We start from the raw sequence: 25,197 nt of genomic DNA, 5'->3' as shown, positions 1-25,197 counted from the left end.
AGTCCAGCCCCGGGGATACCATCCCACCCTGGCCCCGCCCCCCTCCTCTCTAATGTGCAGTTGCGTACTGCCTGGCTGGTAGACCGCTCATGCAGTGTGAGCATATCTACCAGGCAGGCAGTACACAACTACGTACTGATACTCATGATAATAATAAAATTTAATTAGAAAATACCGGACATTTATATGTCCGGTATTTTCTCAATTTGTTTCACAGACAGAAAGCTCCAATACCAGACTGTCCGGTTCAAAACTGGACACCTGGCAACCCTCCTGGACATGCTTCATGCACCTTGACATACCTTTTCATCACTCTAATCCAAGTTTCCAGTCTGCAACAAAGCCTAAAAGTATGCGAGTTTTATGAACTGTAGGATTATTGACACGCCCTCGTTAAAGAGGCTACAACACATTTAGAGAGGGAAGGAGGGGTTTTTACTGGGAAATTTGAGGGAAGGAGAAAATAGCCCCTCTTGATTTCATTATTATACTCCATGTTTGACATAGAACTAAGCAGTCATAAGAGTTCTGCAAGGAACGGCAATAGGTAAGAGCTCTTCACACTAAACTCTCCTTAGAGCCACATTCAACTTAAGTTACATCCAAAAACTGAAAACAAAGGGATTGAGTCCAATAAACCAGAAGCAATGAATGTAAATTGCTTCCAGAAGTCTTTTCTTTTTCCTAAGTCAATGTCGTAAGAGAGCATATTGACATTACTTCATGGCTTCCCTCCATGGACTGAAATACAAACACTGCAAAGCATCGCAAAGACACGGCCATTATCATGTGCTGCACTGTGTCAAACTGTTGTCTGAGCCATTAAGCCTATTTTTCATGTGACACAGTACAGACCAGTTGATCCAGAGCAGGAAGATGTCAAAAAGTAGATATTTTCACTGTCTTAACTCTTTTGAAATAAAAAAGTGCATCATATGAATCTATAATTGAAATGATTTTGGACAAAAGCCACTCTAGAGAAATCACAAAAACAAAAGAGAGAGAGTTTTGCACAACGGTCTCTGCACGTTTTCACATATTTATAAGCTATTTATAATGGATACCTGAGGATGGATAGAAACATTCAATTATCAAGTCGATAAACATATTCTGCACAAGCTTAGATTAATGGCGTACATACTATTTCCCTACAAATATGCCTGCTGAGATCACTGTCTATTATGCTGACCAATACGGTCTCATTATTTCCTTCAATTCCACTACCCATCTTTATCCATCTGATTTCTCACCTTACATATTGGCTATGTCTAGACTACATCCCTTTTTCGTAAAAGGGATTTAAATTAGATGTATCGCAATTGCTAATGAAGTGGGGATTTAAATCTCCCCCGCTTCATTAGCATAAAAATGGCTGCCGCTTTTTTTCTGCACGGAGCTTTGCCAGAGAAAAGCGCCAGTCTAGACACTGATCTTTCGGAAAATAAAGCCTTTTCCGAAAGATCCCTTATCCCTCTTGAAATAAGGGATAAGGGATCTTTCGGAAAAGGCTTTATTTTCCACAAGATCAGCTTCTAGACTGGCGCTTTTTTCTGACAAAGCTCCGTGCAGAAAAAAAGCGGCAGCCATTTTTATGCTAATGAAGCGGGGAAGATTTAAATCCCCGCTTCATTAGCAATTGCGATACGTCTAATTTACATACCTTTTACGAAAAAGTGATGTAGTCTAGACGTAGCCATTAGGTATAAGCTTTCCTTTTTTTGTTCTGTGTTTGTATAGCACAAGAGGGTTCTGGTCTATGACTAGGGCTCCTGGTTGCTATGATAATAAGAGAGCCAAGTCATGTACAGAATAACTATCCTGAAATGTATTTAGCCATTTTGTAGTTTCCTGCTATTTTTCCCAATCATGTTAAATTCATCACATCTTTCACTTAATCCACATTTCACAAGCTTCATCACTATATTTTCAGTGACTTGAACTGCGTCTCTTCCAGGCTTGCCTTGTCTACTTATACCTAAGTGGGAAGAAGTGACAGATTTGTTGTGGGGCAGCCACATGGGGATTGGATGATTTCTGAGTTTTGGAAAGATTTGTAGTTTCTCTGTGATTTCCCTTTTTGCTGGCAGCGAGGCCTTCAAATCTGTGGAGAATCCTCTTAGGAGCAGTCAGATAATTTTTCAAGTGGAAAAACACATGGAGACCCATATTATCAAACCCAATATATGGAAGATCATGATACTGGTTATGAAGTGTTAGTCTCCACTATTTTAAACCTATATCAGGGTAGAAATGGCATCATATAATTAACTGTACTTTTGATGTTTCAACTCACTTTAGCTAGAGTGATTTCAGAGAAGGGCGTGCACTCTATTCCTTTTGTGAATAGTGATGATACCAATGGTGCTGTTTTGGAGTGCTCTGAACATAAGAACATAAGAACGGCAGTACTGGGTCAGACCAAAGGTCCATCTAGCCCAGTATCCAGTCTACCAACAGTGGCCAGCACCAGGTACCCCAGAGAGGGTGGACCGAAGACAATGATCAAGCGATTTGTCTCCTGCCATCCCTCTCCAGCCTCTGACAAACAGAGGCCAAGGACACCATTTTATCCCCTGGCTAATAGCCTTTTATGGACCTAACCTCCATGAATTTATCCAGCTTCTCTTTAAACTCAATTATAGTCCTAGCCTTCACCGCCTCCTCTGGCAAGGAGTTCCACAGGTTGACAACACGCTGTGTGAAGAAGAACTTCCTTTTATTAGTTTTAAACCTGCTACCCATTAATTTCATTTGGTGTCCTCTAGTTCTTCTATTATGGGAACTAATAAATAACTTTTCTTTATCAGCCCTCTCCACACCACTCATGATTTTATAGACCTCTACCATATCCCCCCTCAGTCTCCTCTTTTCTAAACTGAAAAGTCCCAGTCTCTTTAGCCTCTCCTCATATGGGACCCGTTCCAAACCCCTAATCATTTTAGTTGCCCTTTTCTGAACCCTTTCCAAGGCCAAAATATCTTTTTTGAGGTGAGGAGACCACATCTGTACACAGTATTCAAGATGTGGGCGTACCATAGTTTTATACAGGGGCAGTAAGATGTTCTGGGTCTTATTTTCTATCCCTTTCCTAATAATTCCTAGCATCCTATTTGCCTTTTTGACCGCCGCTGCACACTGTGTGGAAGTTTTCAGAGAACTGTCCACGATAACTCCAAGATCTCTTTCCTGATTTGTCGTAGCCAAATTAGCCCCCATCATACTGTACGTATAGTTGGGGTTATTTTTCCCGATGTGCATTACTTTACACTTATCCACATTAAATTTCATTTGCCATTTTGTTGCCCAATCACTCAGTTTGGTGAGATCTTCTTGGAGTCCCTCACAGTCTGCTTCTGTCTTGAAGTTACCAGCAATCAGGGCTGACAGAATTCTAGAGCTAAATTCCCCTTTAGCCAGTCAGCAGGAAAAACTAAATAAAACAGCAGCAAGTCCCATGAAAAGGATGAGTGTTAAGGGGAGGTGAAAAGGTCTTCTCTTCTGGGAGGAGGGCCAAACGTCCTGTACAACCCAACCGTGAGCTCTGCTGACCAGGAAAGAAGGCATGTTTAAGGGATGGACAGATTCAACACGTCACCACATCAGCCTGTAATGGCAGAGATCCTCCCAAAGCTTCCACTGAGAGAATCACTAAGGGTATGTCTAAACTGCAGGCTTCTTTCAGAAGAAGCTTTTTTCGGAAGAGATATTCTGGAAAAACTTCTTTGGAAAGAGAGCGTCCACACACAAAAGCGCATTGAAAAAACTATGCGCTTTTGAGAAAGCGCGTCCGAACTGATTGGACGCTCTCTGGCATAAAAGGCCACCCAGAACCACTTCAGCTAGGGCTTTAGGTCACCAGTTGCTTCCAAGTTCTTGCAGAGACACGTGCTTATAGGGACCTCCCACCCCCACCCCGGACAGCCGTTTCTCTGCTTCTGCTGCATGCTTGCTATCTCTTCAAGGGACAGCAAAGCTCTCACAGTGCTTGCTGTGGTTGCCCTGCTTTTGTAGATGCCACAGCTTTTCTCTTGGTGCCATGGAGCCAGAGCTGTTTCAGGGCATGTGACAGCCCCACACGGTCATGCTGCAGTTTTTGCAGCACTTTGTGCCAGCTGCCTTCTTGGTCCTGCACGAGCTCGACCCCGAGCTCATTCTGGGGACCGTCTCCCTGGGTGTAGGAGCTACACTCTGGCAACCACAACCCACAGTGGAGAGGCATTTTTGTAGGCTCAACACCTGTTCGGACTGGTGGGACCGGCTGGTCATGGAGCGGTGGGATGACCAGCAGTGGCTCCAAAACCTCTGCATGAGGAAGGCCACCTTTTTGGAGCTGTGTACCTGGCCCGCCCCTGCCCTCTGGAGATGCGACACCTTGCAGAGACACACACCTTCCCCTTGGAGAAGCAGGTCGCAATCACCCTCTGGAAGCTCGCCACCCCCAACAGCTACCAGTCAGTGGTCAACCTGTTTGGTGGGGGGAAGTCCACCGTCGGGGCCCTCCTCGTGGAGGTAAGTCTCTCTGAGGCTGTAATTCCTGCATGGGGGGGAGGGGAGTCCTGGGAAAGGGGGACCCTGAGGAAAGGGGGGGGGTTGGAGGCTGTAGGGAGATGGAGTGGGGATGGGGGGGAAGCCCTGTCCCCAAGGGGTTGTGCTGCCCAACCCTCACACAGCCCTGCTGTTGGGGGGGTGTCCTCATAGGGGGTGGCTTCTGGGGTGTTTGAAAGGGGGATGGAGTTGGAGGGGGACAGGCACCTCCCAAGGGCTCAGGCACTCCCTCTCTCATGCTCTGTTTTCTGGGTTTGTCTCCTGTAGGTGGTGAGGGCCATCAACTCCATCCTGCTGCACAGGGTCATCCGCCTGGGAGACCTGGACCCGATCGTGGCTGGATTTGCTGCCCTGGGGTTCCCAAACTGCGGGGGAGCGATTGATGGGACCCACATCCCGATCCATGCACAGGAGCATTGAGCGGCCCAATACATCAATCACAAGGGCTACTTCTTGATGGTGCTGCAGGCCCTGGTTGAGCACCATGGACAGTTCATGGACATTTTTATCGGGTGGTCGGGCAGCGCACACGATGCCCACGTCTTCAGGCACTCTAGTCTGTACGGGAAGCTGGAGGTGGAAACATGCTTCCCCCACCGTGAACTTGCCGTTGGGGATATTCAGATGTCATTGTGCATCGTGGGGGACACAGCTTACCCCCTGATGCTGTAGCTAATGAAGCCGTACACAGGCCATATGGACCCCAGCAGGGACCAATTTAATGCCCACCTCAGCCGGGCCCAAATCTAAGTGGAGTGCGCCTCAGGGCGCCAGAAGGCGCGGTTCAGGTGCCTACTGACCTGCCTGGATGTGGGGGAGCGCAACATGCCTGAGGTGGTCGCAGCATGTTGTATTCTCCACAACATTGTGGAGAGGAAGGGGGTGGCCTTCCTCTTGGGGTAGGGGGAGACGCTGGCAGCAAGGGACAAGCCTTCCAGCAGCCATGGACAGCTGCCAGCCGCCAGGCCCATCAGGCCGGGGTGTGGATCTAGGAGGCCCTAAAGGAGAGGTTCTCAAGCACCCCAGTAACTCTCCCCTGCAGCCCTATCCCTTCCCCACCACAACCCCTCTCTTCTCCACTTTCCTGACCTCAGAATAAAGACACCTGTTTGATTTGTAACAAAAAGAAGTCTTTATCTATATTACATTAAAAAAGGTGTGCAGGGGGAGAGGGGCTCATAACATGGAGGGGGAGAGGGGCTCATAACCTGGAGGGGGGGGGGTGGCTAGATAGTCCACATCAGGTGTGGAATATCTCATCAGAGTTGGGGTCAGATGGGTCCAGGGACCACAGGAGGGGGGATAGGGAGAGGGGGCATGGGCATTGCTAGAGGAGGGGGCAGAGGCATTACATAGGGGGCATGCGGAGGGGGAATGGGCAAAGCAGGGGGGCAGGAGGGTGGAAGCCAGGAGCAGCGGCAACAGGTGGGTGAGTCATCATGTGCGACATGACGGCACTCACGTCACACTGCTGCATGAGCTGGTCCCGGTTCCGCCACTCAGCATCATCGCGTATCTTCTGTGCCAGGGTCTGCTGCATGTTACACAGGACGCTGACATGCTGGTGCATGAGGTCTTCCTGGACCCTGGGGCGCATTTGGGTCCCCCGGACACTGGCGGCTGGCTGTGGTGGCGTGGCTCACTGTGGAGAACACAATGAGGGAGAGGTGGTCAGTCATCCATGTAGTCACTGTCCTAGAGGCCGTGTACTCCTCAGTGAGCAGCGACCAACAGTCCTTGGGCCAGAGAATGGGGAGATCCCAGGAGCAAGGCCACATGTGGCCTGCACAGCAGGTCCTGCCTCACAGGGGCCCTGAGGTGCCCAAGGGACCATGCTGCCCACTTCCCAATCTCTCCCTCCCCCCACAGACAAGCAGGCAAGGGAAGTGTCCGGCCACAGTGGGATCCCTCCCTGGGTGACAGAGGAGCCAGGAGCAGCCTGGCCCTTTATGGTGTCTGCACACACACTTGCAGCTCATAGCGCTGCCCGCGGGAACGGGTGGTGCCTTGCATGTGTAGGCATGCCCATCTGCGGCACTCCTTGGGGTGTCTGGGGTCGTGCCTGCACCCTTCTGGCTAGCCTGCTTCCAGCCATGGTAGGTGCTGGGGGGGGGGGGGGGTCCTCATGGCTGGACGTGTGTGGCCTCCCCTGAACCTGGCGGCAGGATCCCACCCATGCTCAGGGACTGCCTGTTGCATCTGCGTACCACACACTAACACAGCATGTGGTTGCACGTGCATGGACCGCAGCATGATGTCCAGCCCTAGCAGCCTGGGCAACACTCGCACCCCTCCCTGTGTGCCCGCCTCCCCCACCCTGTGTGTGTGACAAACTGAGAACGCTCACATGAAGATCTCTCCCCGGCAGGCGCTGAGGCCTGGGAGACATCCTGGCTGACCGGCACTGGCTCCAGGGACATGGTGACGGTATCCGTCTTCTCCAGCTGACCCTGGTCCTCCTGCTCCTCCTCCACCATGACCTTTGGCTGGGCAATGACAGGGGTCTCGAGCTGGAGTCCACAATGATGGGGGGAGAAGACATTTCCCCACCACCCAGGATTTGGTGCAGCTCCTGGTAATAGGGGCAGGTGTAGGGTCCTGCCCTTGAGTGTGAGCTGCGCTTTCTGGCCCGGACATATCCCTGATGGAGCTCTTTCACCTTACTCCAGACCTGTTCCAAGATCCAGGGTGAGTGTCTGCGCTCTGCCGGGGACTCAGCAATACGCTCAAATATTTCTGCGTTTTGGCGCTTGGAGCGGAGATCCTGCAAGGTGTCCTCCTCGTCCCACAGCTCGAGGAGGGACAGGATCTCTGCTCCAGACCAGGAGGGTGCACACCTCTTGGTCCCCCTGGAGCTGCTCCCTGTGAGGGCCAAGGGGCTTGCGGGGAGCTTGAGGCTCTGCCGTGGCTGGCAAGGCCCGTGGCAGGGACAGCCATGTGGTGAGGTGCTGCTCTCAGGCCAGCTTCTTGCCACAAGCCTTGTCCAGGATGCCCAGGATGCTTGCATCTTTAAGAGGGGTCAGGAGACAGGAACTATAGAGTCCTGATTAATTTGGATGGAGTGTCCACCAGGGCACCTGTGTTATTTCCTGGAGGCCTCTTCTTTTGAAAAAAAATCCCTCCTCCCCGTCCACATATGCCTTTTTCTGAAAGAGCTCTTTTGGAAAAAGGCTTCTTCCTCGTGGAAGGAGGATTACCAATGCCGGAAGAAACCCTCTATTCTTTCGATTTACTTTTGGAAGAATGTGATTGCAGTGTGGACGTAATACAGGTTGTGTCAGAAAAACGGCCGTTTTTCTGACAAAACTCTATAGTGTGGACATACCCAGAGGGAGATTAGACTAGGAGTACCACTCCCTGCTCTTTCCCCTGAGTTGCACATGGGTGTGAGTTATGCCTCTTTCTGCCACTACAGTGAACCTGAGACTAACCCTGGGCTTGGTTGGCCACTAGTATGGTGATTCCACAGTGGCAAGTGGGAGGTGTGAGTGATGGCGATGGGTTGGCCTTTCTAATCTACCAAATCATCACATTCAGCAGGAATCTTTTCTTTTAATGCAAGGACACATCTATACTTCAGCCAGAGGTGTGACTGTGGTACCATAAACACACCTGAGCTTTGATCAGGCTAGCTTGAAAACAATAGCAGTGAAGCTACAGAAGTCCACTCAGGGTCCTGAGTAAGCCCTGGAGTGATTAGCCTCTGGCAAGGCCGCTGGCACTATTTGAGCTAGCTAGACCAAAGCTAGCTCAGTTGTGTCTACACCTGCTGCAGTCTCACTTTTGACTGTGGGTCATACCCTAGTGATGAGTGAATCAATTCTTCCAAGTCAACACAGCATTAACAAAGGGAGATCCTTTATACATGGAGGTGGGAAGCCACCAGTAAGGTACTCGGTTTTTTCATTTTTGGATCATCTTTGGATTTCCTTGGCCTCCTCCAGCATAGCTAGCTGACAAGGATGGCTGGAGCCTAGTGTAATATGGCTACGTCTACTCCTGTCCATGACATGCACAACTACTCTAGGGGCTAAAGCAGGGCTGAGGAACATCCGGCCTGTGGGTTAGCTGATGCCAGACAGTTTGTTAACTTTGAATATCTATACACACAAAGCCCTGCAGCTCCCAGTGGCTGCAGTTTCTGTTTCCAACCAGTGGAAGCTGTGGGAAGTGGTGGCCTTGCCCACACTGCTGTAATGTTTCACTAAGATCCAGTCATCAAAGACCTGGCTCCATGGTTATGTTTCTTTCCCATTATTTCTCTCCATCCCTAATTGTTTCATGCCATCAGGAAGCCATGGCACTAGCCAACTACAAATGCTAAGGGGCGATATGATCCCCCAGTGCAGACTCATACAGTGTACAGAAAGTACATCCTTTCTGGAGCTAGAAACCATTCACACATGTGAAAGGTTCCATTTGGAAAAGAAGTTACTTACATATATGTTATATAATTTTTGGAGTTAGAGCAATTATAGCTGTGAATGCAAAATGTCAGTGTAGCCATGGAAAATCCAAATGCGAACTATTGAGCTTATTCTGGAGATATGAAAATTACATTGCACAAAATACTAAGAATGGCTGCTTATTTCATTATCTCCAATTAAAACTCAAAGAAGAGTACAGAATTTGCCTTTACACTGACACAGACATACAGCTGTCCAATTTCACTGTGTGTTCCCCTCATCTTCAAGTTCAAGCAATTCCTTTTGCTAAAAGTGTTATTTTGGACAAGATGTGAATAATGGGGAAAAAACTGTATAAGCACAGGAAAACTTAGTGAACAAAAGGAATGAATGCCAGTTTGGGAAATGCTACAGCCCTTTATAATATTAATACATTTTCACCATTTTGCAACTGTTCCTCATGTTCACGACTATGCAACCATGCACTGCTTAAGTTTGCAATTTTCTACTCAAATCACAATGGAGCATTTTGCTGAATTGTACCAAAAACAATGTGCATTTTAATAATGGCATGTTAGAAGCTGTGACCGTTAATTACTAACTAAAATTTGCATTTAATTGAGATTTTTTTAATAATGTGAAGCAGAGTTTTCCCACAAAGACTCCAGTGCTTAATGAAGGGTTGACTAAATGGTGAGTGAAGAGCCACACACATCACCTTCATTTAAAAAGAATTTTGTTCTTTAATTAATATGGTTTGCCCAAACAATCTTATATATTACATGGGCACATTGAGAGGTGCACATACCTTTACAGGCACCTTTATAGGCCAACTCACAGTCATTGGTCTGGACTGGACTGCAAAAGTAAGTTTTCCAACAAAGACTTCAGAATTCACATAAGACTCTTGCATCCTGAACTTTTATTAATAAATTTTTAAAAAGACCTCCTTCCACCCAGGTTCACTGATATTTCTTGAACTCTCACCGGCATTTGCTACCAAATTCCCAAGCATTCTGTCAGTTTGTATAAACCCCACCGGTAGATTTGTGGCAGATAGCAACTTTTTCACAATTCTAATATCCGTGGGCACTTTTACCACAAGAAAGTGCAGGTGATCTTTGGGGATTTCTTTGCAGCCAGCAAAGCAGGCCACCCTGCCAGAGAGGAAAGGCTGCAAGCAAAAGGAAAGTTCCATGTTGTGGAGTTGCTCTAGGGAAGCCAGAAGAGGAAGAGTATGTATTGAGGTACTGCAGTTCCTCATCCTGCAGCTCACACACTTCACCCCAATCCCAGTGTGAGGCTGCACACCCTGGAACGGTCCCAAGCATTACAATATAATGAATATGCTTAGGGAATGGGGCACCAAGCAATGCCAGGATTGTTGTGTTTAGCTAAACTTTGTGAGTTGGTAGGCAAGGAATCCGCCATCTCTGGTCTATTACATGAGTTGGGAGCTCCTTCCCCTGATTGCTAGAGGCTGGGGGTGGGGGTAATGAGAGAGGAGGAGGAAAGATCTTCCTCAATCCAGACAGGAGACGCCTCACTCCTTCCTTATTGTGTGAAGGGAGGGGAAAACCTTTAGCACAGAAGAAGTTATAACCCAGGAAAGATGCCCTCCAATATGACTACGTCTACACTACGAGTTTTCTCAGCAAAAAATATGCTAACGAGGGACTCATTTGCATGATTTGTGATCTCATTTGCATATTTTCTGCCAATCTGTTTTTGCACAAAAACAAGCAGTGTGGATGTTTCCTTTTTGTGCAAAATCCTCTTTTTCCGCAAGATCCTTATGCCCCAAAAAAGGAGGTTTTACCAGTCTTGTAGAAAAAGGGGGTTTTGGTGCAAAAAGGAAATGTCCACACTGCTTGTTTTTGCGCAAAAACCCCAGCACAAAAACGGATCAGCAGAAAATATGCAAATGAGATCATGACTCAAGCAAATGAGTCCCTCATTAGCATATTTTTTCCAAGAAAACTCATAGTGTAGACGTAGCCTATCAGAATGGAGGGTGAACTTGAGCTCTTATACCCAACAGTAGCTGAGAAGGATATTAAACATCAGCTCCTGAAGTTGGAAATTTAAAAAAAATAGAGTGGGTATGAGTAACCTTCACTCAAGATTTTTTTTTTTTTTAAAGCTAGCAGAGGAGCTAACGAAGAGCTCACCAGACTATTACTATTGATTTCCAATAACTCCTGGAACATTGAAAGAAACCTAATGCTGTGCCAGTATTTAAAAAGGATCGAAGATGACAACATTGTTAATTATAGGCTCATTTGCCTGACACCAATTCTGAGCAAAAAAATAAAGCAAATGATACGAGACTCAAATAACTGAAGAGGGAGGTAATGCAATTAATGCCAGTCAATATGGGTTTATGGAAAATAGATCTGGTCAAACTATACTGATATATATTTATATTTTATGATATTACAGGTGTGATTAATAGAGGTAAGAGCATTGATACAATATGTTTAAATCTCTGTAAAGCATTTGACTTAGAACCACATAATATTTTGATTAAAAAACTAGAACAGTACCAAAAACAAAATTGTACACATTATGTGGACAGAAAGCTGTCTAGCCAATTGGTCTTATGATGAAACTGTAAATGGAGAATCATCTTCAAGCAAGTGTATATCTAATGGGATCCTGCCAGGATTGATTCTTGGCTATGCATTATGGGATAGTTTTTAATCAAATGACTTGGCAGAAAACAAAATCACTGATAAGGTTTAGAGAAGACAAACACGGAGGGAATGGTAAATAAAGAGGAGAGGTCACTGATACAGAACTATAAGAACCATTTGGTAGCAGATGATTTAATAGCAGTGTTTTAATCAGCTCTGCCAGTGGGGGTCTGGGTTAGGCAGCTGCCCTGGGGCCCAGCAATTTAAAAGGGTCCCAGGATCTTGGTTACTGCCATTGCAGTAGCAATGGCCGGAGCCTTGGACCCTTTAAATCACCACTGGAGCCCTGGGTGGTGCTGAAGAGCTGGCTGGGGGAAGCTAGCCCTCATCCCTACACCTTCAACCCAAGGCCCTTCCGGGAGGGGGCAAGGCCTGAGTCGCTTGCCTTCCTCCTCCCTCCCTCCCCCCCGGACCTGCGTTGTTGGCTGCCCTGGTTTTAATATAGTTAATTATACAGATATACATCAAGGAACAAACAATACAGGCCATGCTTTCATTACAGACAATTCTATCCCAGAAGCAATGACTCAGAAAAAGACTCAGGGGCTCCTGGTGGATAATCAGCTTTCGATACTGCCTGCTGTAAGAACTTTCTTCGGAACAATTCACTAGTCAGGTAATTCTTGGATAAGCCAATAACTGGACAACTCTATCACGCTGTCAGAATTAGAAGGGATGTACACTGTGCCCATATTTTGGGATTGTAGGATACAAAAGCCCTCCAGCATACCAGAATGAAACAGCAAGTCCTTACAATATTGTGACATTCTTAGCATTTAGCTGAGGTCAGCAGGCATTGAGAGTTCTCACATCTCTTAAGTTCAGACCTCCATGATAACATATATGCAAGGAGCAGACCAGAGGCGGCTTCTAAGATTTATAGCTGGCTTGGAATTATTTCTGTACTCTCTTCATGCACCACAGTGCAAATACCTATGGGAAAGTTCAGCAAGGATGCAAATGAACTGTTAGTACATTAGCAGGATCAGTGTGGGTTTATACATATAGACTCACACATAAAACAGTTGTGAACAGAAAACTTGATAGACAGCAGACATCTCTGTGGAATTAGGGTTGCCAGATGGTTTCAACAAAAATACTGGACGCACTTAACATTACATCACAATCTACATTACATCTTATTTAGAAAATTTCCTGGACATTTATATTTTGTCAATTTGTTTCCCAAACAAAAAGCTCAAATACTGGACTGTCCGGTTCAAAACCAGACACCTGGCAACTCGATGTGGAATTGTAATTGCACAAGAATATTTACTTGGGGTTGCTTAAGTCCTTCTAGACAGGGGCTTAAGGGTGTGAGGGGTTCAGGAGTCAAAGTTGGGGGGGGTGAGGAGGGACTCAGGACAGGAGGTGTGAGTGGCTGCCAGGACAGGGCCATGCTGCCTGGCCAGCAGCTGCTCCCCAGGGCTGGGCCCAGGGAGCAGAGGTTGCGCTGCCGAGATGGCAGCTGCTGCACAGAGTTGGCCTGGTGGAAGCCACGGTGCCTGGCTAGCAGCTGCTTTTTACTGCCCACTTTGGTCAGTCTGGAGATATAACTGTCCCCCATGCTTGCTGCTTCCCTGTGACCATCCAGGAGTATTACTGTCCCTGCTAGCAGATCCCTCCTTTCCATTTGATGAGAAACAATCGCGTTCCATGCATAGGGTTGCCAGGTGTCTGGTATTTAGCCGGACAGTCCAGTATTTTCGCCTCCTGTCTGGAAAAAAAATTCAGAAAATACCGGACACCTAAGATGTCCAGTATTTTCTGATTTTTTCCCCCAGCCAGGAGGCAAAAATGCCAGGCACCTGGCAACCCTACAAACACTCAGCGCCTGGCTTCCTCCCCCCAACCGCCCCCGGCCCACAATACCCCCAGCCCTCCAATCCCATGCTTACCTGGTTCTGCAAGGTTGCCAGTACAAAATGGCTGCCAGCAAAAAGACCAAGGAGAAGCAATGACTCCCTTGGGTCTTAGTGCTCAACTGCTCCCCTGTTCCTATCACTGCACTTACTCTTAAAGGGAACATGCTGTTATATTAAAATTTTTTTTTTTTTGCTCAACAACTTTGGTCTCCCCCCTTTTTTTTTCTTCAACAGAATTTTTTCTGAGTGATTTTTTTTTTGGGGGGGGGGAAGGGCAAGTGTTCTGTATTTTTGTTTCAACCATCTGGCAACCCTATCCACACACATCCCATTGTTCTGGCACAACCAAACCCTTGCCTTTCTTTGAGTTATCATAAGTGGAAGCTACACACCAAATTTGGTAGTCCTACCTCTTACCATTTAGCAGGCGTTCTTGAACAAACAGACTCACAGACAGATGGACACAGTCAGACTGATGCACAGACTCTCTCAAATGTATAATAGAAAAGTAATTGGACCTGTGCTTACAAAAGGGGCAAAGCTAGAGAATTTCTCACATGCTGCCATTTGAAACAAGAATAATGCTTTGATAACAGGCATAAATGAGTTGTAGAAATAAATAGCTTCATGCTCAACACACACTCCAACATTTTCAAGTTGGCCATCAGGAATATTTTAAAACAAACAAACACAAGCAGTGTATTTCCTTCAGGATGAAACATTTTCAGGATTGTGTCACAATTTAAATGACTGCAAGGGTGCCACTATGTGTTAGCAACTTTGAAAGAGCTACACATGAAGTCTGAATTAACTAGGAACAATTGATTTATTCTAATGCCCTTAGTAACTGAGGGACTCATACAAGTTCATTTTTAAATATTTCTGCATTAAAATTCTTTGCAACATGAGTGCTAGCACTTAAATTATCTTATATGCTTTCTAACAAACCCTTCTGGATACTTAAATCTTCCTTTCTTTCAAGCGCCACTCTTATGAGAGTCATCTTGAAGCCTTTAAAGACAAACTTGATTCTTCAGCAGCATCTGCTTGTGTGCTCATTCAGCCCAAAAAAGCGCTAGCATTTCTATTTTATGTATCTTTGAAAAGACAAACAATTTTTAAAACTATTTTTAAATTTGAGGACAGCAAAAGTTACAAAATTTTACTAGTTGCAGAAGCCTTTTGTTTTCCTGTATTTGCCAAACAGCTTTGTTCTCCACATGGGATTCAGAAGGCCCATAGAATACCCTAGTAAACACAGCAGGTACAGTTTGCAAAAGTGCCTACAGCCCTCAACATTTTACTTAATAGAACTCTACTGTGATATTAAAAAATTAAACAGTAGTTACAGACATTTAAAATCCAAGTAAGCCTAATGATTAGCATAGTTCCCACTAAGATGTGTACTTGCACTGGTGGCCGGGACTGCCACGTGGCAGGGGGCATGGACCCGTTCTGGTGGCTGGAGCCAGGAACAGGACCTTACGCATGGGGGGGAAGGGGGGATGAGTGGCAGGGTCTGCTCTGGCATCTGGGAATGGTGCATGCTGCATGGCAGGGGGTGGGGGAGTTCTGATCCAGAAATGTGCATGTGTTAATAAATTGGGTGCCTCGGTAGCACACATCCAAACCAGCACAAATGACCTCAATATTGGTGCACAAGTCAAAACTCACTCTGCTCATGGTTGGAAAAGCTTAGATGGAATACTGATGACTAATATATCAAATGTTTTAATCATAAATTGAATCTGGTTTAAGGTTACCAAACCTTCAGGGCTGTCCTGGAGTTAAAGATTAATCAAAGATGTCACGTGTTGAAACCTGCAGGAATATGTACAATCCTATATTCCATGCACTTACAAAGCGAACTTCTCCATGGACTGAATAGGGACTTCAGCCGCTCCCTGCCTCCCATCCAAATCCACCTAAGTTCAGGCCCAGTAAGCACTCCCCTCTATGCCAAACTGAGGCCTATACTTGTCTATACTTATACAGAGATTCACACTCCAGAGATTGATCTTCTGGGGTTTGATTTAGCGAGTCTAGTAAGGACCTGCTCAATCCAATTAGTGTGCCCTCAGCATTGACTCCCATGCTCCATGAGGTTGCAAGAAGTAAGGAGAAACTCTCCTGTTGACTTCCCTATCAACTTCCTGCAGTGGGGCCTTCCCAGAAACTCGGTTTAAAGTATGTCAACTCCAGCTATGCAATTCTCATAGTCGGAGTTGCGTATTTTATATTGAATTTCTCTCCCAGCGTAGACCTGGCCTGAGAGTGGACAAAAAGGGGCTGTGCATTGTGCTTGCATTCCCAAAACTCTCTGTGCACCACTGCCATGAAGCCTCTACAGACAGTAGGGCCATTTACTGGTAATGAAAACTCTTTCCCAGTACACACAAAGGCTTATGCTGTGATTACTTATTAAGTGTAATGCAATCAATCTGGATTATAGCACATGCATTGCTCTAAATAACTAGGATGCAAATTCCCTCCCCTATGCCATGCTGAAATATATGGGCTGGACACAGTCAGGATGGAAAGGTGTCCCATGGCTGTCAGAGGAGCAAAATCCCATTCCTCAGGACACTCCATAGCTGCAGAAGTGTCACCAAGCACGGGGCTCAATATACGTACATGGAGCTAGCTTGTCCATTATCCACACTGCCACTGATCCACAGGAACCCTTTCTATTCTTCTGTCCCACCCCTGCCCCAGTTCTAAAGCCCCCACTGGCGAAGGACAGGGAATTTCTGTGAAGCAAAGGTGAATGGTGTCTGCAGAGCATCTGTGCACTGAATATATTCTCCCAAATTCTGAACACACACCCTCCCCTGGAGAGAGTCCTACAGTGCTGCTGTGCATTAGGGATGTTAAATATCGGTTAATTGGATAGTTGATTAACCTCATGAATTTTTATCAGTTAGTCGACTATTCTATAGTCTGTGGGCAGCTCCTGTCCAGGGGCAGAGGTCTGAGCTCCCAGACCTGGCATGAGCCGGAACTGAGCCGGGCTGCCGGCCCACCTGGCTCTTAATACATTTTAAATGCAGAGCCACAGCGGGGGTAGATCCAGGACCCAGTGCAAGTCAGGAATGAGCTGGGCTGCTGGCCACCCTGCTAAAAAATTTACTGGCAAGTGGTGGGAGGGGGGAAATGCGTGTAGTCTATAGCATTAACCTATAAGCTTTTGATTATCGGTTAATTGACTATACTATTAGGCTATGTCTACACTTGCGGCTTCTTGCGCCAGAAGTATGCAAATGAGGCTAAGCGTGGAATATCGCTGAGCCTCATTTGCATACCTAATGAACCGCCATTTGTGCAGAAGAGGCTCTTGTGCCAGAAGGAGCTATCTACGCTGCCCCTTCTTGCGCAAGAAAAACCCTCTTGCGCAATGCCGTTATTCCTGAAAATAATTGGCATAACGGCATTGTGCAAGAGGGTTTTTCTTGCACAAGAAGGGGCAGTGCATACAGCTCCTTCTGGAGCAAGAGCCTCTTCTGCAAAAATGGCGGTTCGATATTCCACGCTGAACCTTATTTGCATACTTCTGACACAAGAAGCTGCGAGTGTAGACATAGCCTTACATGCCTACTGTACATCAGACTGCCTACCAGCCACTGAAGTGGTAGGCAGGATCTGGCCCTTGAATCACACTCCAAAATGATGAGAAGAGCTATCAACATGAATCCAGATCTAAAGATACTATGAACCTTTAGTATTTCAAAAGGCGCATGTTTTCATTTCTGGTTAGTACCGGCATGATCTTGAGAAGAACACCAGGAGTTTCAATAACTTCAGCGATTGAAATCCATGACACTCATGCAATTACAATCTTTCAACATTGTTAATATACACTAATAAATCTTAAACTTGCAGCAGCAAACCCCTACTAAGGTAAGCCTGGAACTCGGTTCTTTACTTATCCCACTAACTAGATTGGGGTGGGCAAATAATGGCCCACGAGCTGGATCCAGCATGCCATGGTTAGCCAGGCACCCACCACTATATTTACCAGCGCCTCCGCAGGTATGGGAGATCTCAGCTCCCGTTTGCCACGGATCACGCGTGGTGATCTGCGGCCAACAGGAGCGGCGATCCCTGGTACCTGCGGAGGTGCAGTTAAATAAAGTGGTGGCTGCCACCAGAGGCTAACCCTGGTGAACCACCACCATTTTATTGCCCACCCTGGAACTAGATGTTGTTGAGGATTCCTGATATCAGGTCATTTTATGGCATTGCTGCTGAGGCAGATTAAAGGCAACATTTCAGTTCACGCGACAAGCTTCCTGTCTATTTTGGGTGTAAGTCAGATTCTTAACATTATCTCAGTGTTATTTTGTGGTTGAAAAATATTCACTCACAGCAGTGTCAGGCTGAAATCCTACAGCACAGGGACTGAGCACTTTTGTTTTAAATGTTTAAATGTTTTTGTGGAAGTAAATCTCACAAAAAATGAAGTTCAGCAGAAAGTCAAAAGGAGAGTTGAGACCACAGAAATGAAAGGAACTCTACAACTATATATTCATATTTTCCAAATATAGGATTTCACCATCATCTACAGTTTTAACAAAAACAGCTTCTTTTCTGTGCTCTCATTAGGAAAAATGTTGCATTTAGTGTTTTGAACTTCAGTTTCTAATTATATTTCCATACTGTAATGCTGACTGAAATGCAAATTTGATGACAGAACAATTCAATCCATGTAAAATAATCACAAAATTACTGTTTCTCAAACCTCAATTTTTCCTCCCTGCTATTTAAGAAGATAAATTTAACAGCAGTAAGAGTGGAGCCAAAACACTATTTTTAACTGTTATCAGACTGTAGTTGTCTGCACTGATTTCATTTTGTTGCAAATGGTTCCTTTTGAAATGTGAATACCGAAAACATTACAGAAATTGGCTTTTGTATTTGAACTTGGTACAAACCATGGAGTAATCATTTACTTTGCCTTCCCAATATCATACACATGGCATCTGGGGTTAGTTAAAAAGGCAACTCTTGATTAAAAGGCTAAATCTCCCCTGTTACTCAGTTGTCACTTTAACTGTTTGTTGCCAGTGTGGGTGAGACATATGATCATGATTAAATTACTTTTACCAGGGTTGAAATTAACTTCTGGAAAAAAAAAAGATTTAAGGGCCTTCTGCTCCACTGGTTTTCCCATGGTGTGATTCCACTGATTACAATGCAGTTACATTAGTTTTATGGTGGTGTAACAGAGTGGAACATTGGGCCCTTAAAATGCCAGCAGAATCGGCATGCTTGAAAGATTTTCAGATTCATGTAAGAAGATTCAGAGTATTACATGTAGGAAGCATTTATTAAAAGACAGTTTACACTGTTGGAAAGAATTGGCTTTTATTTTTCTAGCCTAGATTCAGATTGTCATTGTTCATCAAACTCATGCAGATCAAAGTACAACACACTGAAAAGCAGAGCTACTTCTAGAGTGAATCTATCAAAAATTTGAGCATGGTTTATAATTTTATTAGTAGAATTCAGTTTTGCAATGAGCTTTATATTCCATTTTTAGCCAAGATCTTTCTTAAGGTGAAGTACTCTGATTCTACAGTAATCACCAATCAGTTCGCTCTTCTTTATGGATAAAGAGACAAGACTGTATGAAGGGATATTCTCCTGATGTGTGTAAGGGATTGGCATGTGTAACTCTTATTAAGACTAATGGGAGTTACATGTGGCAATCCCCATACAGCCAAATGAGAATGTAATGTCACCTAAGGGTGTAAGCAATTCACTGTAAGAAAGATTTGTGGTTTTCAAAGCAGAAGTTTACATTTTAATGTCATATCTCCACAAATATCTCAACCACCTTCTTCTGAGACTAGATAGGAGGGGAACCCTGAAGGTCACCCTCCCACTCCCTCGCCAAGTCAGTGCGGTAACATGGGGTCATCACATGGAAAAAGTTGAGAAATCAAATTCTAAATTATTAACTCAGAAGGTGATATATCAAGTGTTAGACTGAAAAATGCTTCATAACACACAGGATTAAGTAGACTTAAAATAAACTGTCCCTGGGAGCTGTGCATAACCTTAGGGACCTTTATCATTGGGCATCTCTCTCATTTCAACTGAAACACAGACATGTGCATTTTTCAGTTTCTGCACATTGAACTCAAGGTCAGCCCATCAAACAGCCAACTTACTCTGTTAAATTCTTAGCAGTAGATAAAAACACAAGGCATTCTTCTGATATTCACATGGGACTCAACTCTGAGATGGAATGAGTGTCTTTAGATCCCATTTAAGTCAATGAAAGACAATTTCATCACCTTTCAGAGTTGGACAACATTTCGTTCACTCAGGTTAATCAATAATCTTGTTCTTCAAACCTTTTGCAATAACATTGCTAGAACCATTTTGATCAAATGGGGAACTGTTTGTTGTCCTTCCATATATCAAACTAATCCTTTTATTAACACTTGATATTACTAAAGCAAAACATATCTTTAAAATGTGGAACACTTTGTGATTTTTAATGAATGGCACATGGCCAACCACTACATGAGTTATTTTTCACCTAACAGGCATTTCTGAGGATATTAAACAATATAATCTATGGGATATTTTATTAATACCATAAGTCATTGTTTCTCAAACTGTGGGTCCCGACCCCCTGGGGGATCGCAAGCAACTTGGGGGGAGGGGGAGTCACGGTATCACAAAGTTTGAGAACCCCTGCCATAAGTTATGTGCTTGTGCCTCAGCATTCTTTGTGTGGCACTAGTTAAACAATAAATGAAGCTTGATAGATAATGGTTTACACACATGGGACAGATCCTGAAAATGTGAATATAAATAATTTATTGCCTCTCTCAATGCAAATAAGTAATTGACTGGTATACATAATTACTTTCAGGTTCTGACCTGTCATTAACAATGAGGCAATATATGTGCTTTTAAACATTTAAGGTTGGATTCCGCCTTTACTTGTTGTGTGGTACCTTACTGAATGAGTAAGTTTCCTTGATATCAGTGAGCCTGATTTTTGTAATTTCTCCTGATACTTGATGGATATATGCGACATGGAGTCTTGTGGCACCTTATAGACTAAGAGATGTATTGGAGCATAAGCTTTCGTGGGCAAAGACCCACTTCGTCAAATGACATGCATCTTTGCCCACAAAAGCTTATGCTCCAATACATCTCTTAGTCTATAAGGTGCCACAGGACTCCTTGTCACTTTTGCAGATCCAGACTAACACGGCTACCCCACTGATATTTGGTGGATATATGGTGATCAGTTACTAACAGTACAAATGGCTCACCTGTGCACTGGGTTCACAATCTAGAGCAACAGGACAACTGACAGAATAAGATTCTAATACTACTCTTATTCTCTTGAAGGAGAAACAAATTTTCATTTAAAATCTTACGTGATCATGAAGTTAATATGATTAACCATTTGAGTAGTTACAACATGATAGATCTTAATTAAAATGTGCTTAAATAAAAAAGTAGAGTGTACATAATATCTGATGCTTCACCACTAGATTAAAAATTAAGTTTAAAAATATAGATCTTGGAAGTATTGAATTTTTTTGACAGAAGATTTAAACTGCAAAATATAGATTTAATATCAAGTACAACTGTCTTAAGATTTTAGATGTGTTTATTTCTGATGTTCTGGGTAAGCAAATGTATTACGAAAAGACAAGTCTAGACATGCTTTCAGTTCTTGTTCACTTTTAAAAACAATTAATTAATGCTACCATACTTAGAGAAAATTACATACTCAGCTATCTTTCGTCGTACATTTACATTATAAATTGTTGCACAGTTCCATGAGCGCTTCAGCAGAGAGACAGGTTTTAAAAAAGTATATAATCAAAACAAAGGTTTTATTGTTAGATAGGGAATGGTGGTACATAGACACACTAGAATTATCAAATATATTTTTCCAGGAAAGAAAACACACAGTTTCATCTGTGACCTATTTTTAGAAATAATACTATATATACACCCACACACTAATGTGGCCAAAGACTGAAAACTTTTAAGAAGGGATGAATTCTGCATTTGCTGACAAATTCCTTTCAAGAAATGTAACTTTTGAAAAAATGTTCAGAAAAAAAACCTGTCAGTGTAACATTTTACTTTTCACTCCAATTAGTACTGCATTGTTCAGGCTGCACTTCTTTTTTTAGCTAATCTAACCACACTTCACCCCACAAAGAGAAATAGAAAAGAAAAACTCTGTATGCGCATGTGTGGAGGAGAAAAGGGGTAGGATCATACATTACAATTATCTTGGCATATTTCAGATTATTTTGCAGGAAGCTGTTGACCCTTTCCTCCATAAACATTATACGGTCAATTTATGACATGCCCCAAGGCCCTGATAAAATACTTTAACGTTGTACGATTGAAACGTGTGCTGGGAGCATGCACAAATGAAGGATGATTTAAAAGAGAACTCAAACTTTTGGAGTCTGGTAGCATATTGCTCCTCTCTCTATCCCGGACTAATGCTGGCTTGTCAGACACATGGGGAATTACAACAAAGTAACAAACTCTCTCGGTTTGATTGAACAAGACCACAATTAAAAATTCCAACAACACACAAAGCTGATGCCTACACCGACAAGATTTCTAACGAAACTGATTTTGTGTACGCCAGGAGGGAATCTCTGTCTGATGTTCCTCTATATTGCTAGTGGTTTAAAGCATCAAGCAAGAACTACTTACTGCCTATGCTCTATTTCCCCTCGACGGGCCATTCATCCAAATGTAACGTTGCTGGCTGCACACAGCATTAGTAGCCGGAGGCTGCTTTGCAATTGCCTGTAGTTGCTCCTCACGGCAAACTTGAAGCCGAAAGAGCCCAGGGGAAAGAAACCCGCGCCGCCCGCGTGTGTCGCAGGGTTACCTGGTTAGAACATACAGCAGCCCGGCAGCCTGCCCCGGTGGAAGCTCGAGGCGTCAGTAGCCCATGCCCCGGCAGCCCCTGGCAAACAGCAGCGGCGGCAGCAGAGGGGTAAGTCCAGCATCCACCAGATTCTCCCAAGCCTTTGGCTGTGGGGACTAAGCCACAGACTCTGCCTCCAGCTGACGTCAAAGTCACTGTCACATGGCCAGATGAAAGCCAAGAGAGCATTGGTTGTCGTAGCAACCGCAGCGCGGCTCTGAAATTATTTCAATAGGTCATCTGTCATCCTGTGTGCGCATCTGACCCCGCCCGGCGCCCTGGCAACCCAAACACGCCGGGCTCGGCTCAGTCCGCTGCAGGGAGCACTTGGTGCCCCCTTCCCTGGGCTGGGGGGGCTCATGTCCCGTTAGGAAAAGGCACGTGACTTACACACACAAACCCTCCTTCCCCAAGCCTCGCTGGGATGCCCCCCCCCTCCCACCCAGCACGTGGGAACGTCTCGGGTGTGAGTTCACAGAGCGCCCCACGCAGCGCGGTGGGGGAATCCGCCTCGCTGGACAGCGCGCGCCCGCAGCGGGGCTTCTCTTCACAGCCACGGCAAGTGCCCGGGGGCAGCCTCGCCGGCCGGGCGCTGCCTAGCTCCTCGGGACAGGCAGCGTGGCTAATCAGCCGTGCACGAGTCTGAATGAGACCAGCTGCCGGCCCCCAGCTGCGCTCCCCGCCAACAGCCGAACAACTGGGAGACTGGACCCTTCCCCCCCCCCCCCCGTCCACCCCAGTCTTCGTCCTTCATCTACTCCAAGCACATTGTTTGGAGAAGAGACATGCAGCCTCTCCTGCCCCGCCCCCCACTGCTCTGGAAGCAAACTGCCCCCTCCCCCTCAAAGCCTTAAACACGTTGATCCAGTCTTTACCCACTTTCTGGAGCCCTATTTTAAGACACAAGATCCCGATTTTCTTGCAGTTGTAGAGCATCTAAAAATCAGCTCCTCTACTCAGATTGCCACTTTCCTCCTGTCTATGGATCGCCAGGCATGCACAGCTTTGTAGCTGCTGCACAAAGGGGGTCAAGGGAGCAAGAGGATTTCTCCTTTAGTAAGTGGCAAGGAAAGAGGGGTCCAATAAGGAATTATTGTTATGCTCATCTGAAGGAAGGAAGATGGACCATCAGTGCATAAGAGCAGATTAAGACACACACACACACACACACACACACACACACACACACAAATAGTATCAAAAGTTGGGGCATGCTAATGTAAGGGGACTGTTACCCTTACTAAAACTCTGTGGGAGTTTTTTGGTTTACCAGCTTCAGAAGGGGAAGGGTTCATGAGACTGACAGACCCCAGAGACAATGGAAAGCAGTCAACACTCCAGCTCAGCCTGACTGACAGGTTGTAAGTGGGGATTGTTCTGGCTCTCTCTGAGCAAACAGGGAGCTGAAAGAGCAGAGCCAGCTGTGTGCAGAAGAGGTCCTGCAAAGACAGAGAGCTGAAAGAGGAGTACAAGAAGAAGTCCTGCAGCGACAGAACCAGACACAGACAGGCCAAGCAGTGCAGACCCTGTGTTGAGCAGCAGACTGGCAGTGCTCAGAAAGCCAAAAGGAACAGAGAAGCAACACAAGGAGCTGGAACTGGCCAAGCAGCACAGCCTGCAGCTGGATGTGGTGAGCTACTGGGACCTGCAAAGTGTGGGGAAAGACTCTGGACTGGGAGAGGGGTCTGGCCACTTAGAGACTGAGGCTGTGTGGTCACTGCCAGTGCAAGCGTGTCCAGCCTGCAGCCCCTTGCAGCACATCCAGGGCTTCTAAGGAAGAGACTGTGAACTGTCCTTACACCCTGCAGACTGCTGTTTTGATGTCCCTGTGCTACAGAGCAGGGCTGTGTGTTCTCATTTAACCATTCTCATTGTTTCTTATTCTATTCTCTTTAATCAGTTGATGTTTAATAAATTGTATTTGCTTTGAACCTTATGAAGTGATCACTGGGCCAAGAAGGCCTGCAGTGTAAAGAGAGCACCTCGCAGTGGGGACACCCTAACTCCTGCCTCTAGTGACTACAAGGTCAGGGATTAAGCCCCAGGAAACCTGGGCCCAGCCTTGTTGGGGTTTCAAAGGCTCTGCTACTCAGGAGAGTGGAGGGGGAGCCCTCAGGATCAGGGAGCCGTGGGGTAAAGGAAGTGGGAGCGGGGACTCAGATCCTTTCGCTGGTTCATTTCACCGGGGTGTATAGAAGCCAGGAAAGTTCCCCACGATAGCGGGACCATTCCCCCGCTTACACTACAATACAGAGTGCCCACAGCACAAATACACAGTGGAAGTTCCTCTGAAGTTAGCTTTAGCCATCTCCCAATCAGAAAGCTACAGCAGAAATGGACAAAAGGTAGACAAGGATAAGGAGTGTTAGAGGAAAGACTACAAGAGGTTTAGTATGAGAAGGAGCAGGGCTTGAGGGGAGATGACTGAAGTAAACAAAGCTAGGAAGGGATTGTTGAAAACTGACCAGCCCTCCTTTTCACTCCGTTACAGAACCAGACACTTGATTATATTAATTTTTAGAACATTAAAACAATTAATTTTATTCAGTATTTAGAGAACATGTGGATTTCGCTCCTGGAAGAAATCAGTTGTTCAAATACTGTGAAAAACCACAACAGCTTATGCCTAAAATCTGGTGGGCAATAATTTCTGTAGGGAGGGTCACTTCACCAATTTTGGAAGTGGTTCCAGAGCAGCTCTGCCCTGGAAGGAGCAGGGCATTGGGCACAACGGTCAGGGCCTAGGCAGA

General features: G+C 45.5%; 1 protein-coding gene across 2 annotated transcripts in view; it reads right to left on the bottom strand.

Annotated features, from left to right (window-relative positions):
• Positions 1–22,641, bottom strand: part of NCALD (neurocalcin delta) — a 96,163-nt gene extending 73,522 nt beyond the window's left edge. Inside the window, exon 1 of one of the 2 annotated variants that reach the window (XM_075920262.2) lies at positions 22,409–22,641. The gene's annotated coding sequence lies outside the window, so the exon portion shown is untranslated. The remainder of the gene's footprint in view (positions 1–22,408) is intronic. The other variant, XM_006122405.4, reaches the window with a different exon arrangement.
• Positions 22,642–25,197: the final 2,556 nt, after the last annotated feature.

Source organism: Pelodiscus sinensis, chromosome 2 (assembly GCF_052426305.1).
Source record: "Pelodiscus sinensis isolate ZL-2025 chromosome 2, ASM5242630v1, whole genome shotgun sequence".
NCBI lineage: Eukaryota > Metazoa > Chordata > Testudines > Trionychidae > Pelodiscus > Pelodiscus sinensis.
The sequence above is the reverse complement of the archived record's forward strand: the minus strand, read 5'-3'. Positions and strand labels throughout refer to the sequence as shown.